Below are 15,744 nucleotides of genomic sequence, written 5' to 3'. Positions count from 1 at the left end.
AGTGAATGAATGGAAATCCAAAATCTCTGTAAATGTTCATTAAAATTAATAAAATAAAATAAAAAAACCCCAAACAGCCCATTATTTTAGAATGAGTATAAGGATTCAAGAGGAATGGGAGAGGTTGGAAGCAGAGGGATGAGGATGTGCAGAGGGAGGGAGGGATTAATCATGGGGTTGTATAATCTGACGGGGGGTGGAGGGCGCGAGGTAAATTGAAAGAATTTGTTCTTGAAAACAATGCATTAGAATTTTGTAAATAAACTAGTAGAAAATAATAAAAAAAATTCCGATGAGAAGAGACCTTCAACCCAGAGCAATACTTTCAGACAAAATATTGACCAAATGTGTGATGCAAATACAAACATTTCAAAATATGGCGGTCTAAAAACTTAACCTCTCATGCTCTCGTGTTCTTAGAAAGCTACTTCATGATGCGCTCCCCCAAAACAAAGGACAAGCTAAGAAAGAAGAAGTCATCAGATTGAGGAAACAAGGATCCTAGCATAGAAGAAAAATGAAGAAAATGCCTGAGAGGATGACAGGAGGAGTTCCTCATCAGGAAAAAAAAACCAAAACAAAACCCCATAAAATACTGGCCACATGGAAACCTGAATTGAGAAAGATACATTACCAGTATGAGGAGGTGGTGCCAGATACCAAGAAATCTAAGTTGTAAAAAGAGGAGGCAATTAACTTCAGGTAGAGAAGTTGGAAGTCATAATAATTATACTTAATTGTACCCTTCAGAGGGAAATTAAAATGAAAGTGCCTTCCCATAAAAGCAGTAAAAAGATATTGGGCAAGTGTATGTCTTTTCTCCAGGTGATGACTCAATGGCACCTTGTGACTGACACTTGGGAGCGATCTCAAACATCCCAAACTGTCCCAGGGCTTTCTCAATTCAGAAGTCAGCAGTGAAGTCAACAGCTTCTGCGATTGGATGGTCTTTCTGACCAATGAGGCCGCACAGAGCAGCTTTGGGAGTACCCTCCCACACCCTCCAGTAGGTGGCAGCAGAGCATATCAGTTTTTTGTCCAGTGATTGGTTTGGATCTGACATGTGACCTGAGCTGGGCCAATGAGATGCAGCCCTGGAACAGATTTAGGGTCAAATTTTGGTTCCAGTGGATTTGATTTAATTTTCCTCAACTTCAGTTTGAGCTTGCATATTAGTTGGTGGTCTGTCCCACAATCAGCAACGGGCCTGGTTTCAACTGCTGATATTGAGCTTCTCCAGCGAGTCTTTCCACAAATGTAATCTATTTGATTCCTATGCATACCATCAGGTGAAATCCATGTGTATAGCCTGCGTTTATGGTTTTTATAAAAGGCATTTGCAATGAATAAATCATTGAATGTGCAGAATTCTGTCATTCTATCTCTAGTCCATGTTTTCCAGCTACTGAGCCTTCCCTGTTCCCAACTTTTGCGTTCCGATTGCACATTATCAGTGCATCTTGATTGCATGTTTGATCAATTTCTGATTGCAAAAGCTGGTAGAAATCTTCCATATCCTCCTTTTTAGCTCTAGTTGTTGGTGCATATATTTGATTAACAGTGGTATTCGCTGGACTTTCTTGTATGCATATGGATATTATCCTGTCACTCACCACAATGAATTTCATGATGGATCTCGAAATGACTTTTTAAATTATGAAACTAACCCCATTTTTTCTGACCTTTTCATCTCTGGCATAGTAGATCATATGATCATCTGATTCAAAATGTCCCATGCCAAACCATCTCATTTTGCCAATACCTGGTATGTCAATATTTATGCGTTCCATTTCTTTCTTAACAAAGTCCAATTTGCCTACATTCATACTTCTCACATTCCACGTTCCAATCATGAGTGTCTGTTACAGCTGTTCCTCCTTCTTTGTGTTTCCATTTCTTAGATTTCAGTCTCAGTTGCAATGTCTGCTAGTCCAAGTGCTAGTCTAAGAGTGCTCTACTGTACATAGGGTTTTCGAAAGCCTGTCATTTTGAAAGTGGATGGCCAATCCTTCTTCCTAGTCTGTCTGAATTTGTGTGTGTGTTAAATAATAGTATCTGACATATAAGTATTTTACAGAAAAGGGCAGATGAAAGACACTTACCCAATTAGAAAAATGACCGATAGATTCAATGTTGCTGCTCACCCTTGCTACCTGTTTTTGATTTGGTTTTTTTTAATCCACCATTTCCCTACTCCACCATCATCCCTTCCTACTTTTGCCTATACCATTTCAACACCCTCTCTCCTTGACCAGCACTTAATGAGAGTGCAGAAATTATCGAACAATATCGTTAATATCACATGTAAGCAAGATTGTGCTAAAAATTATTCAAAAACAATTGGACCAATATGTCAACAGAGAACTGCCAGATGTGCAGGCTGGATTTAGAAGAGGTCGTGGTACTAGGGTTATCATAGCTAATGTTAGATGGATCTTGGCAGAAAGCAGAGAAAATCAGAGGTATGTCTATCTGTGCTTCACTGACTATGCAAAGGCTTTTGACTGTGTGGATCACAATAAGTTATGGCTGACTCTGAGAAGAATGGGACTCCCAGAACATTTGATTGTGCTTATACAGCTAGTGTTAGTTGGATCTTAGCTAAAAGCAGGAAATACCAGAGGAATGTATATCTCTGTTTCATTGATTATGCAAAGGTGTTTGACTGTGTGGATCATAACAAACTGTGGCTGGCTCTGAGAACAATGGGAATCCCAGAACACTTGATCGCGATAATGCGAAACCTATACTTGGACCAAGAGACAGTTGTCAGAACAGAGCAGGGAACACTGCATAGTTCAAAATTGGGAAGGGTGTATGCCAGGGATGTGTCCTGTCTCCATACCTTTTCAACCGATATGCAGAACAAATTATCCAGGAGGCTGGACTCTATGAGAAGTGTGGGGTCAGGAATGGCGGAAGATCTATCAGCAATCTGCGGTATGCAGATAACACAACCCTGAGTGCTGAAACTGAGGAGGACCTGAAGCGCTTGCTGCAGAGGGTCAAGGACTGCAACCTTCAATATGAATTGAGGCTTAATATCAAGAAGACAAAGATTCTCACCATTGGACCAATTGGCAGCATCAGGATAGATGGTGAAGAGATTGAGATTGTACACAGCTTTAGTTTGCTTGGCTCCACAGTCATCACTCTTGGCACCAGCAGCCAGGAAATTAAAAGGTGCATTGCCATGGGAAAGTCTGCTGTTAGGGACCTCTCCAAAGTACTGAAGAGCAATGGTGTCTCTTTGGAGAGTAAGGTGTGTCTGATACAGGCCATGGTCTTTGCAATCACTTGTTATGCATCAGAGAGTTGGACAATGACTAGGGAGGATAGAAGGAGAATTGATGCCTTTGAGCTGTGGTGCTGGAGAAAAGTATTGAGAATACCATGGACTGCTAAGAAAACAGATTCATCCTGGAGAGGGTTAAATCAGGCTGCTCCTTGGAAACAAGGATTTTGAGGCTTTGTCTGACATTGGACATGTTGTAAGGAGAGACCGGTCTTTGGAGAAGGACATCATGCTTGGGAGGGTGGAGGGACAGCACAGGAGGGGAAGACCCTCTATGAGGTGGATTGATTCAGTGATTGGGGTAATCGGGGTCGGTGTGTCGGAGACAGTGAGATTGGCAGAGGACAGAGCAGGGTTTAGGGCTATGAGTCACAAGCGACACGACAGCACATAACAACAACAACAACATACTTGGACCAAGAAGTAGTCATCAGAACAGAGCAAGGAGACACTACATGGTTAAAAATTAAGAAAAGGGGTCTATCAGGGTTGTATTTTGTCTCCATACCTTTTCAATCTGTATGCAGAACAGATCATCTGAGACACTGGACTGTACGAGGAGGAATGTGGCATGAGGACTGGTGGAAGAGTCATCAACAACCTGTGTTATGCAGATTACAGAACCCTGCTTGCTGAAACTGAGGAGGACCTGAAGCACTTGCTGCAGTAGGTCAAGGACTGCAGCCTTCAATATGGATTGAAGCTCAACATCAAGAAAACAAAGATTCTCGCCACTGGACCAATTGGCAGCATCAGTATGGATGGTGAAGAGATTAAGATAGTTAACAGTTTTCATTTACTTGACTTCATAGTCAACACTCTTGGTAACAGCATCCGGGAATTCAGGAAATGAATTGCATTGGGAAAGTCAGCTGTCAGGGACCTCTCAAGAGTACTGAAGAACAACATCAAGCTGGAGACTAAGGTGCTCCTGATCCAGGCAATAGTCTTTGCAATTACATGCTATGCATCTGAGAGTTGGACGTGACTAGGGATTATAGAAAGAGAATTGATGCCTTTGAGCTGTGGTCCTGGAGAAGAGTGTTGAATATATCATGGACTGCTAGGAGAACAAACAGGTTTGTCCTAGAGAGGGTGAAGCCAGAATGCTCCTTGGGGTCAAGGATTCTGAAGTTTCATCTGACATACTTTGAGCATGTTGTAAGGAGGGACCAGTCCTTGGAGAGGGACATCATGTTTGGAAGAGTGGAGGGATAGCACAGGAGAGGAAGACCCTCGAAGAAATGGATCAATTCTGTGATTGGGGTGGTGGGAGTGAGACAGTGAGGTTGGCACAGAATACAGCAGTTTTTACGGCTCTTGTACATAGGGTCGCTATGAGTCGCAAGTGACTTGACGGCACACAACAATATACAGATTGCATACGTCTGGAGAGAGGATACAACCTCGACACACAACTTTCTTAATTTTAAACATTGTAGTATTCTCTTTCTGTGTTCACACAACAGCCTAGTCTATATCTAGCCTGGTCTGGATATAGGTTTTATATGAGCACAATGAAGTGTTCTGGGATCCCCATCCTATTCAGTGTTAATAATATGATCGACAGAGCCAAATGCCTTTGAGTGGTCAATAGAGCACAGACAGACATTCTTCTGGTATTGTTTGTTTTCAGCCAGGATCTATCTGACATCAGCAATGATATTATTGGTGTCCTGGTCTTTTCTAAATCCACCTTGAACTTCTGGCAGTACTCTATGTACTGGGCTAGCCATTTTTAAATTATCTACAGCAATATTTTGCTTGCATGTGATATGAATGAAATTTTTCAATAATTTCTACATTCCGTTGAATCACCTTTTGTTGGAATGGGCACAGATATGGATCTCTTCCAGTCATTCAGCCAGGCAGCTGTTCTTTGAATTTCCTGGCATAGACTGGTGAGCACGTCCAGGGCTGCATCTGTTGGTTGAAACATGCTAGTCGGTATCCATTGATTCCTGAGGCATTACTTCTTGCCAATGCCATTGTGTTTTGATCCTGTGGTACTTCCAGAAATATTTCACTGTTGGTAGATTATTTTTGGTATAGTGATTCTACATCTTCCATCATCTTTTTATATTTCCTGAATTTTTCAAGATTTTGCCCATAGCGTCTCTCATTATTACAACTTGAGGCTTGAATTTGTTTTTCCATTTTTTTTTCAGCTCAAGAAATAAATGATGAGTGAGTTCTTTCCTTTTTATTCTCCAAATCCAGCTCTCTGAACCTTCTGTAAATACTGTGATATGTCTTCTCAAGATGTCCTTTGAAATCTTCTGTTCAACTTTTATTTCAGCATCTCTTCCCTTTGTTTTGGCTTCTCAATGGTCTAGGGCAAATTTCAGTCTCTTCTGATATTGTTGTTATTGTTAGATGCTATCAGTTCTCACTCAACACAACACTATGTACAACACAATGTCTCACAGCCCAGTCCTGTACCCTCCTCACAATTGCTGCTACATTTGAGCCCATCGTTGTAGCTACTTTAACAGTCATTGTGTTGAGATTTGTCTTACATTTGCTGACCCTCTGCTCTACCAAGCATGATGTCCTTCTCCAGGATCTGATCCCACCCAATGATATGCCCAAAGTGTGTGAAGACAAAGTCTTACCAGCCTTACTCCTAAGCTGTGCTCTGAGGAACATTCTAGCTTCACTTTTTCCAAGACAGTTTGACCTTGTGGCTGTCCATAGTATATTTAATGTTGTTAGTCAATGTCATTAATAACGATTGAGATTGAGATTGTTCACAGTTTTGGTTTGCTTGGCTCCACAGTCAAAACACTCTTGGCACCAGCAGCCAGGAAATTAAAAGATATATTGTGATGGGAAGGTCTGCAGTTACAGACCTCTCTAAAGTGCTAAAGAGCAGTGATGTCACTCTGGAGACTAAAGTGCGCCTGACACAGGCCATGGTCTTTGCAATCACTTGCTATGCATTGGAGAGCTGGACAATGACTAGGGATGATAGAAGGAGAATTGATGCCTTTGAGCTGTGGTGCTGGAGAAGAGTATTGAATATACCATGGACTGCTAGGAAAATGAACAGGTTTGTCCTGGAGAGGGTGAAGCTGGGCTGATCCTTGGAGGCAAGGATTCTGAAGCTTCATCTGGCGTACTTTGGGAGGTTGCAAAGAGGGACCAGTCCTTGGCAAGGATGTCATGCTTGGGAGGGTGGAGGGACAACGCAGGAGAGGAAGACCCTGGATGAGATGGATTGATTCAGTGACTGGGATAATGGGGGTAGGTGTGTTGGAGATTGTGAGATTGTCACAGGATCGGGCAGAGTTTAGGGCTGTTGTACATAGGGTGGCTATAAGTCGCAGGCAACTCGTTGGCACATAACAACGGCACACCCACCTCCATTGCCTCAGTCACTGAATCAATCCATCTCATCAAGGGCCTTCCTCTCCTGTGCTGTCCCTCCACCCTCCCAAGCATGAGATGTCCTTCTTCAAGGCCTGGTCCCTCCTTGCAACATGTCCAAAGTATGTCAGATGGAGCTTCAAAATCCTTGCCTCCAAGGAGCAGCCCGGCTTCACCCTCTCCAGGACAAATCTGTTCATTATCATAGCAGTCCATGGTATATTCAATACTCTTCTCCAGCAACACAGCTCAAAGGCATCAATTTTCCTTCTATCATCCCTAGTCATTGCCCAACTCTCTGATGCACAGCAAGTGATTGCAAAGACCATGGCCTGTATCAGGCACACCTTAGTCTCGAGACTGACATCATTGCTCTTCAGTACTCTGGAGAGGTCTCTGACAGCCGACTTTCCCAATTCAATTCACCTTTTAATTTCCTGGCTGCTGGTGCCAAGAATGTTGATTGTGAAGTCAAGCAAAGTACAGTTGACTATTAGGACTGCAGAGCCCTTTACTTCCTTTCCCAGAATGGCTACTGAGAGAATTCAATCACAGGAAATAACAGCTGTGTTTTTCTCTCTGTGAAACTACCCTACTCCCCGTTTTCCCAGGAATAGTTGTCTGAGACCCCAGCCCACTTCACTATCTTGAAGGAAGCATCTTTAAGCATCCCCTTCTCTAAGTCTCTTATAAGAAAGTACAAAATCCCCCTCTAACTTCTAGTGGGGACTGGTCTTCTCCTTGAGAACCAGCCCAGCAGTTTCTCTTCAATAAACTATCTTTCTTGGCCTACACTGGGTTCTGTCCTTCCTCAGTGACCTTACGTCAACAATCTCAATCTCTTCACCATCTATCTTGATGCTGCCAAAAGGCCCAGTAGTGAGAATCTTTGTTTTCTTGACATTGAACCTCAATCCATATGAAGCCTGCACCCCTTGACCTTCTGCAGCAAGTGTTTCAGGTCCTCCTCAGTTTCAACAAGCGGGGTTGTGTCATCTTCATAATGCAGTTTGTTGATGAGTCTTCCTCCAATCCTGATGCCACATTCCTCCTCGTATAGCCCAGCCTCCAAGATCATCTGTTCTGCACACAGATTGAAAAGGTGGAGATAGGACACATCCCTGGCATACACCATTCCCAATTTTGAATCATGCAGTGTTCCTTTGCTCTGTTCTGACAACTGCCTCCTCGTCAAAACATAGGTTTTGCATAAGCACAGTCAAGTTTTCTGGGATTCCTATTCTCAGAGTCAGCCACAGTTTGTTGTGGTCCACACAGTCAAAGGCCTTTGCATAGTCAATTGGAAATGAGAAAATTGAAAATGTCCATGGTTTGAGCCAGTTGTACTTAGTCCTTAAAGTGACATCTTTGCTCTTTAAAACTTTAATGAATCCCTTTGGCAGCAGATTTGTCCATGCAATCCTGGAGAGATTTCTAAACTGTGTTTCCATGGGCTGAGAAGCTGTCTGAGCTATCAGGGCGGAAATCTCAGCACTCTGCGGGGACCTCAGGTCTGGGAGGAAGTGGCCTCCTCCTCCAACATGCCTCCTCTATCTCAGCAATTTTCCATTTCTCCAGGGACTTGGGGGTGGAGGTGACGTCAAGGCCATAGGCATATCCAGCCATCTGTCACAGGGAGCACGGCTCCCAGACGAAAGGAGTAGCTCCAGGGACACACAACTACACCCACAATCAGCTTCTTCCTCTTTCCACTTACTTCTGAAGCAGCACGAGCTCTCTGTCAGGTCAGTCAAGGGAATGGCTGGAGAGATGGATGGACGGGGTTGAGGTTACGTGCCACGGAGCTGACTATGACTCGTAAACACCCCTTGGAACAACACATCTGAACGCTGCCCCGTCCTGCTCTGTCCTCACAACCTCCGCCGTGCTCGAGCCATTACTGCAGTCTGCGTGTCACGCTTTCTCGCTGAGGGTCTCATTCTCTGCTTTGGTGACCCTCTACCTTTCCAAGCTTCATGTCTTTTATCCAAGGATGGACCCCCCCTTGACCACATGCCCATAAAATATGTGAGACAAAGATTCAGTGTCTTTGCCTCTAAAGCGCTCCCGCCTCGTTCTTCCTCCTCGTGGTTCCTTCCAGTTTGTTCTTTTGATCTTCTGTCATATATTCTCTACTCGTCCCTGGTACCACAGATTCAAAGGCATTGATTCTTCTCCCTTATTCATATGATTGCCGTTGAGTCAGAACCAAATCACTGCTGACCCTCCAGAGTCTGAGGCTGTAAATCACAGGACAGGGAATTGTTCATCCTTCTCCGTTGGAGTGGATGGTAAATTTGAACTGCTGGAGAGGCATGACCTTGAGTTAGCAGTTCGAGTCCCTGCGGATTACATCTCCAGAACCCCTTATTCATGTTCTGTGTTGTTGTTTTCCTGTACCATTGAGTGTGAGCTGACCCATAGCTGGCCCTCTGGTGGGTTTTCAGAGACAGTCAATCACACGGGAGGAGATGGCCCATCCTTCTCCTGCAGAGCAGCTGGTGGATTCGAACCGCGTGCCTTCGGGATTGCAGTGCAGCTTCTTGCCACTAGGAACAAATTACTTATACTTGCTACAACACAACTCATTGTTGTCAGTCAAATCAGCTCCAACTTGTGGTGCCGTGTAGGAGAGACCAGAATTACCCTCTAATGTGTCTAAGTTCATAATCTTTACTATACCAAGAACAGTTGTTTCACATCCAACCATGTAAGGTAGCAGTGTATGATCAAGAAACAATGGAACTGAAAGAAGCTTAATGCTACACTGAAAGCATTGATGAAAAACTCAGATCCAGGAATTGAAGTCAATTGAGATGCTTCAATTGGATACAATTGTGAGAGCATGCACTTGTCTATTCCAAGGAATTTGGAAGACAGTTCTTTGGCTATTTATTTTATTTTATTTTTTAGCCATGATATTTTTTAATAACTTTAATGAACATTTACAGAGAATTTGGATTTCCATTCATTCATTGCTGCACTTAGCCATGGTATTTTTAATTGCTTCTTATACTTGCAAAACTGGACAATGACTAAGAAAACAGGGGATATATAATATACACTACATTGAAACAGATCAGGGAAAGAACTGCTTAAAAGGTATATATGATTAGGTATTATTTACATGACAACAGCCCAGAATAAGAGCTGCATAGTAAAGTGGACGGGGTGGGGAAATTGTACAACAACGAAAGAATTTATTTTTTTTCAAAGAGAAAAACAAAGTGGAAGGGGGCTGGGCAGGGAGGAAAATGTGCAACAATGAATGAATGGAGATCCAAGTTCTCTATAAACTTTCATTAAAATCTCAGTTGAAAAAAAACTGAAGGAACTGGACAGTGAATAAGGAAGACTGAAGAAGAAGTCATTTCTTTGAATTATGATGTTGTCAAAGAATACGAAATAGAATATGGACTTCCAGAAGAGCAAACAGTCTTGGTAGAAGACTTGGCAGACCTTAGAAGAGAGGATGCAAGATTTTGGGGTCACACACTGTGGACAGGCTGTCAAGAGGGTTCATTTCCGGGAGAAGGACATTGTTGTTGCTGGGTAACGTTGAGTCAGAACTCCCCCTTCCAGTGGGCTTCAGAGGCATGAGGCTTGCTACAGGAGAACGTCAGTGAGAAAGATGACCTTCGCTCTTTCCCGGTTACTGCTGCGCTGAGAGCCACGAGCAGCCAAGTCTCTGGCGACACAAGGCGGGGAAGTCCTGCACGTGAACCAGCGCAAACGCAGAGAGTTTTTGGAGACTGTGGAGCTGCAGATCAGTTTGAAGAACTACAATCCTCAGAAGGACAAGCGCTTCTTGGGGGACCGTCAGGCTTAAGTCCACCCCATGCCCCAAGTTCTCAGTGTGTGTTCCTGGGGATCAGAAGCACTGTGATGAAGCCAAGGCTGTGGGGATCCCCCACATGGACACCGAAGCGCTGAGAAAACGCAACAAGAATAAGAAGCTGGTCAAAAAGCTGGCCAAGAAGTGGGATGCCTTTTTGGCTTCTGAATCCCTGATCAAGCAAATCCTAAGAATCCTAGCTCCAGGGCTAGATAAGGCTGGCGAGTTCCCTTCTCTGCTGACACACAATAAGAACATAGTGGCGAAAGTAGACGAGGTGAAGTCCACCAGCAAATTCCAGATGAAAAAGATCCTGTGTCTGGCAGTGGCTGTTGGCCATGTGATGATGACAGATGATGAACTTGTTCACAACATCCACCTGGCTGTCAACTTTCTGGTTTCTCTTCTAACGAAGAATTGGCAGAATGTTTGGGCTTTGTACATCAAGAGCACCATGAGCAAGCCCCAGTGTCTGTACGAAGATACAGCTCAATAAATCTTACTGTTGTTGTTGTTGTTATGTGCTGTCGAGTCGTTTGCGACTCATAGCGACCCTATGTACAACAGCCCTAAACCCTACTCTATCCTGTGTCAATCACACTGCCTCTGACACACCCATCCCGATTACCCCAGTCACTGAATCAATCCATCTCATAGAGGGTCTTCCCCTCTTGTGCCGTCCCTCCACCCTCCCAAGCATGATGTCCTTCTCCAAGGACCCGTCCCTCCTTGCAACATGTCCAAAGTATGTCAGACGAAGCCCCAGAATCCTTGCCTCCAAGGAGCAGCTTGGTTTAACCCTTTCCGGGATGAATCTGTTTGTTCTCTTAGCAGTCCATGGTACATTCAATACTCCTCTCCAGCACCACAGCTCAAAGGCATCAATTCTCCTTCTGTCCTCCCTAGTCATTGTCCAACTCTCTGATGCATAACAAGTGATTGCAAAGACCATGGCCTGTATCAGGCGCACCTTAGTCTCCAGAGAGACACCGTTGTTCTTGAGTACTTTAGAGAGGTCCCTAACCGTAGACTTTCCCATCACAATCCGTTTTTTTATTTCCTGGCTGCTGGTGCCAAGAGTATTGACCGTGGAGTCGAGCAAACTGTTAATAAAAAAAAATGATGACTGTCGATGAGATGGATTGACACGATGCTTGTCACAATTGGCTCAAGAGGCAACAATTGCCAGAACGTCACGGGACAGGGCACGGTTTCGTCCTGCGGTGCGTGGACTCACTTATGCGCCAGAATCCACTCCATGATGCCTCACAATCATTTTGATGGGAGCTGAAGGGTCACATCTTTCTACTGTGGTGTGACTGGTGGTTAGCAGGAGTGCTTAACCACTGTGCCACCAGGGCGCCTCCCTACAACACGGGTGCATCTTAAAAGCCTTGTAAGTGCTGTGACAACAATCTGGAACAAGCAGTGCATTGTGGGTGGGCTGGGGGCTGGGGGTGGAAGAAAATGTGCAACAGTAAATTAAAAAAAAATAAATATTTTTCCTTTTTTAAAAATAAGGAAGATATTAGAATAAGCACATTAAAGTGGAAGAAGCCAGTTACAAGAGATCTAATAGTCTATTTTTGCATTTATATGACTTGTCCAGAATAGGCAAATCTAAAAGTCTAAAGAAAGTAGATTTGTGGTTGTCTGTGGCTACGGTGGTAAGAAGCTGTGCTGCAATCCTGAAGGCACATGGCTTGAACTCACCACGGAGAAGGATGGGCAGTCTCATCCCGTGTGATTTACTGCCTCTGAAAATCCACTGGACAGTCAGCTACGGGATAGGTCAGATTTGATGGTACACAACAACAACAACGACTGGGAGTGGGAAGGGAGAGAAGAGAATGAAGAGTGATTGCTAACTGGAATAAGGACAAACAGATATGTCCCGAAGAAGGTGCAGCCAGAACGCTTCTTAGAGGCAAAGAGGCTAAAGTTTCGTTTGACATATTTTGAGCATGTTGCTAGGAGAGGCTGTTCCTTGGAGAAGGGACATCACGCTTGGGAAGATGGAGGGACCGTGAAAGAGGGGAAGACCCTCAACCAGGTGGATTGACACTGTGACTGCAACTATGGGCTCAAGTGTGTCAAAGATGATGACGATGACACAGGATAGAACATGGTTCAGATCTGTTGTTTATAGGGTTGCTATGAGTCGCGCTCAACTTGATGACACCTAACAACAACAAATCTATGTAAAACAAAACATTCATCATTTTACAGGCTTAGATCAATGCACATCCATATTCATAGCATTATTCACAACAGCAAAAAGATGGAAATAATGTAAGAGTCCATCAACAGATGAATGGACGGCCCGCATTTCATGCACACGACAGAGCCCTCTCTAATGTAGTGAGTAAGAAGCAGTGAGAAACATCGCACAATGTGGGTATGACGTCAGAGGACGTTGTGTTGGGTGAAATAAGTCAAACACAGAAAGACAAGTATTGTGTGACACCATTATTACACACGGTCAAGAAAAGACTCCCTGAAAGAAACATTCATTGACGGCTACCTAGAATGGGAGAGGGAGAAAAAAGACTGACTACATTGTAGACAGGCAGGAACTTGGGCGACAGCGAAGGCAGTATTCCCTCCTGAGAACCAAGATCAAGGTGAAGGGAGACACTGAGAGGCACGCAAGGGTGAAAGGCAGCAATGGTGAATCATATTGTGTAGACAATCCTGCAGTGACGTACAGCTGGATACATAGGTGAATGATGTAAGTGGAACAAGTCTGAGATGACTTGAGGGTATAGGACCACAGTCTCAGGTCAGTGGGCATGACATAGTCCATAGGATGAGATGAGAATGACTGTACAACATACAGTGTGTGTAATTAATGTCACTGAATTGTACCTGGAGGGATTGTTGAACTGGTATGTTTATGGGAATGGAAAGAAATTCTTCAATAATAGTAATAGTAGTAGTAGTAGTAGTAATGATAAGAATAAGAATAAGAATAATTTATTAATAGGCTGGAGACAAAGGTGTGCCTGATCCAGGCTATAGTCTTCACAATTGCGTGCTATGCATCGGAGAGTTGGACAGTGAATAGGGATGATAGAAAGAGAATTGATGCCTTTGAGTTGTGGTGCTGGAGAAGAGTGTTGAATATACCGTGGACTGCTAGGAGAATAAACAGGTTTGTCCTGGAGAGGGTGAAGCCAGAATGCTCCTTTGAGTCAAAGATTCTGAAGCTTCGTCTGACATACTTTGGGCATGTTGTGAGGAGGGACCAGTCCTTGGAGAGGGACAGTCCTTTGGAAGAGAGGAGGGACAGTGCAGGAGAGCAAGACCCTTGATGAGATGGATCGATTCCATGACTGGAGTGGTGGGAATGAGTGTGTTTGAGACAGTGAGGTTGGCACAGGATAGAGCGGTGTTTAGGGCTCTTGTACATAGGGTTGCTATGAGTCGTAAGCAACTCGATGGCACGTTAACAACAACAATAATGATATATGCACACCCATGTTTATTGCTGCTTTGTTCACAATAGCAAAGAGTTAGAAACAACCCAAGTGTCCATCAACAAGTGAATGGCTAGAGAAACTGTGGTATATCCATACAATGAAATATTATGCAACACTGAAAAACAAGGAACTCGTGAAATATTATACAAAATGAGTGATCTTGGAGGACATTATGCTGAGTGAAATATCTCAGTCACAAAAGGACAAATACACTTTCTACAAATATGGTGCCGAAAGCAAAGAAGGAAGCCCCTGCCCCACTCAAAACTGAAGCCAAAGCAAAGGCATTAAAGGCCAAGAAGGCAGTCCTGAAGGAAATCCACAGCCAAAAAAACAAGAAGATCTGCACATCACCCACCTTCCGGCGACCTAAGACCCTGAGATTCCAAAGACAGTCCAAATACCCCTGGAAGAGTGCCCCCAGGAGAAACAAGCTTGACCACTATGTCATCATCAAGTTCCCCCTGACCACTGAGTCAGCCATGAAGAAGATAGAAGATAACAACACACTTGTGTTCATTGTGGATGTCAAGGCCAACAAGCACCAAATTAAACAAACTGTAAAGAAGTTCAAGGGGGGGAGGGATGGGAGGGGAGAAAAGCACAACAATGAATGAATGGAAATCCAAAGTCTCTATAAATTTTCATTGAAATTAATAATAAATTTACAAAAAAAAAGCTCTATAACACTGATGTGGCCAGGGTCAACACTTTGATTAGGCCTGATAGAGAGAAGAAGGCCCATGTTCAACTTGCTCCTGACTATGATGCTTTGGATGTTGCCAACATCTAAACTGAGTCCAGCTGGCTAATTCTAAATACAAATTTTTCTCACCATAAAAAAGAAGACAAATACTGCATAGTGCCACTGTTATAAAACAGAACTGACATGGGGTTGGAGGAGCATCTCAGAAAAGAGGGGATAAATGATGTGCATGAATTGAAACAGACGAGAGAGAGAACTGTATACAAGGAATATAAGATTAGGTATTATTGGCATGACAAGAGTCCAGAATAAGAGATGCATAGTAAAATGGAGTGGGAAGGGCACTGGATAACAATGAAAGAATTTTTTTTCCAAAAGGAAAAGCAAACCGAGGGGAGGAGGGAGGGAAGAAAATGAGAAATGGAACAACAATGAATGAGTGGAAATTTTAAAAATTTTTTAAAAATGATGTCTAACATTTATCAGATGGTTAGCTCTGGGCCAGCCAGTGTGTTGAACTCATTACACTCGTGACCTAAATCCATTCTCGTACAATGTCTATGGGGGAAGAGTGTCTTGCTGCGATTTTACAAGTGGGGAGGCTGAAGCTCAGGGAGATTAAGCAAGCTGCCCATAGTCTCACAGAAAGAAGGTCCTCATACTTTAGAGGCCTGGCATTCTCAACCCTGAGAACTCACCCTTGCCCAACTGAGCCCAACCTTACCTCCTCCTCCTTCTCCCTCCTCCTCCTCTTCCTCCTGTCAAATGACCCACTAGTTCTTCAATGCACGCATTCTTTCCAGCCTCCCAGCTGCACACTCTGCCTGGCTGTTCTTTCTTCTTCTCCCTTACCTAGCCTGTGAAATGAATGTCTAAGTGTGAGAAGGCCAGAGGCAGTGGATACTGACAGAGAGAATCTACATCTGAGGGCTGGGTGCTGAGAGATGCTGGGAGGCCACCTTGAGGGACAGGGTCCAGAGCGTGGGCCTCCACAGCAACCTCACCATTCAGGCTTGGCTTGGGATTAACCTGAACTGTAATGAGGGCTCAGTGGGAG

At 43.8% G+C, this 15,744-nt stretch overlaps 1 pseudogene; it reads left to right on the top strand.

The window, feature by feature from the left end:
• Window positions 1-171: 171 nt before the first annotated feature.
• On the top strand, window positions 172-10,995 carry LOC102858021 (annotated as a pseudogene).
• Window positions 10,996-15,744: the final 4,749 nt, after the last annotated feature.

The sequence above is a fragment of the Elephantulus edwardii genome, unplaced genomic scaffold, assembly GCF_000299155.1.
Source record: "Elephantulus edwardii isolate Elephantulus edwardi_28Jun2011 unplaced genomic scaffold, EleEdw1.0 scaffold00237, whole genome shotgun sequence".
Taxonomy (NCBI): domain Eukaryota; kingdom Metazoa; phylum Chordata; class Mammalia; order Macroscelidea; family Macroscelididae; genus Elephantulus; species Elephantulus edwardii.
The sequence above is the reverse complement of the archived record's forward strand: the minus strand, read 5'-3'. Positions and strand labels throughout refer to the sequence as shown.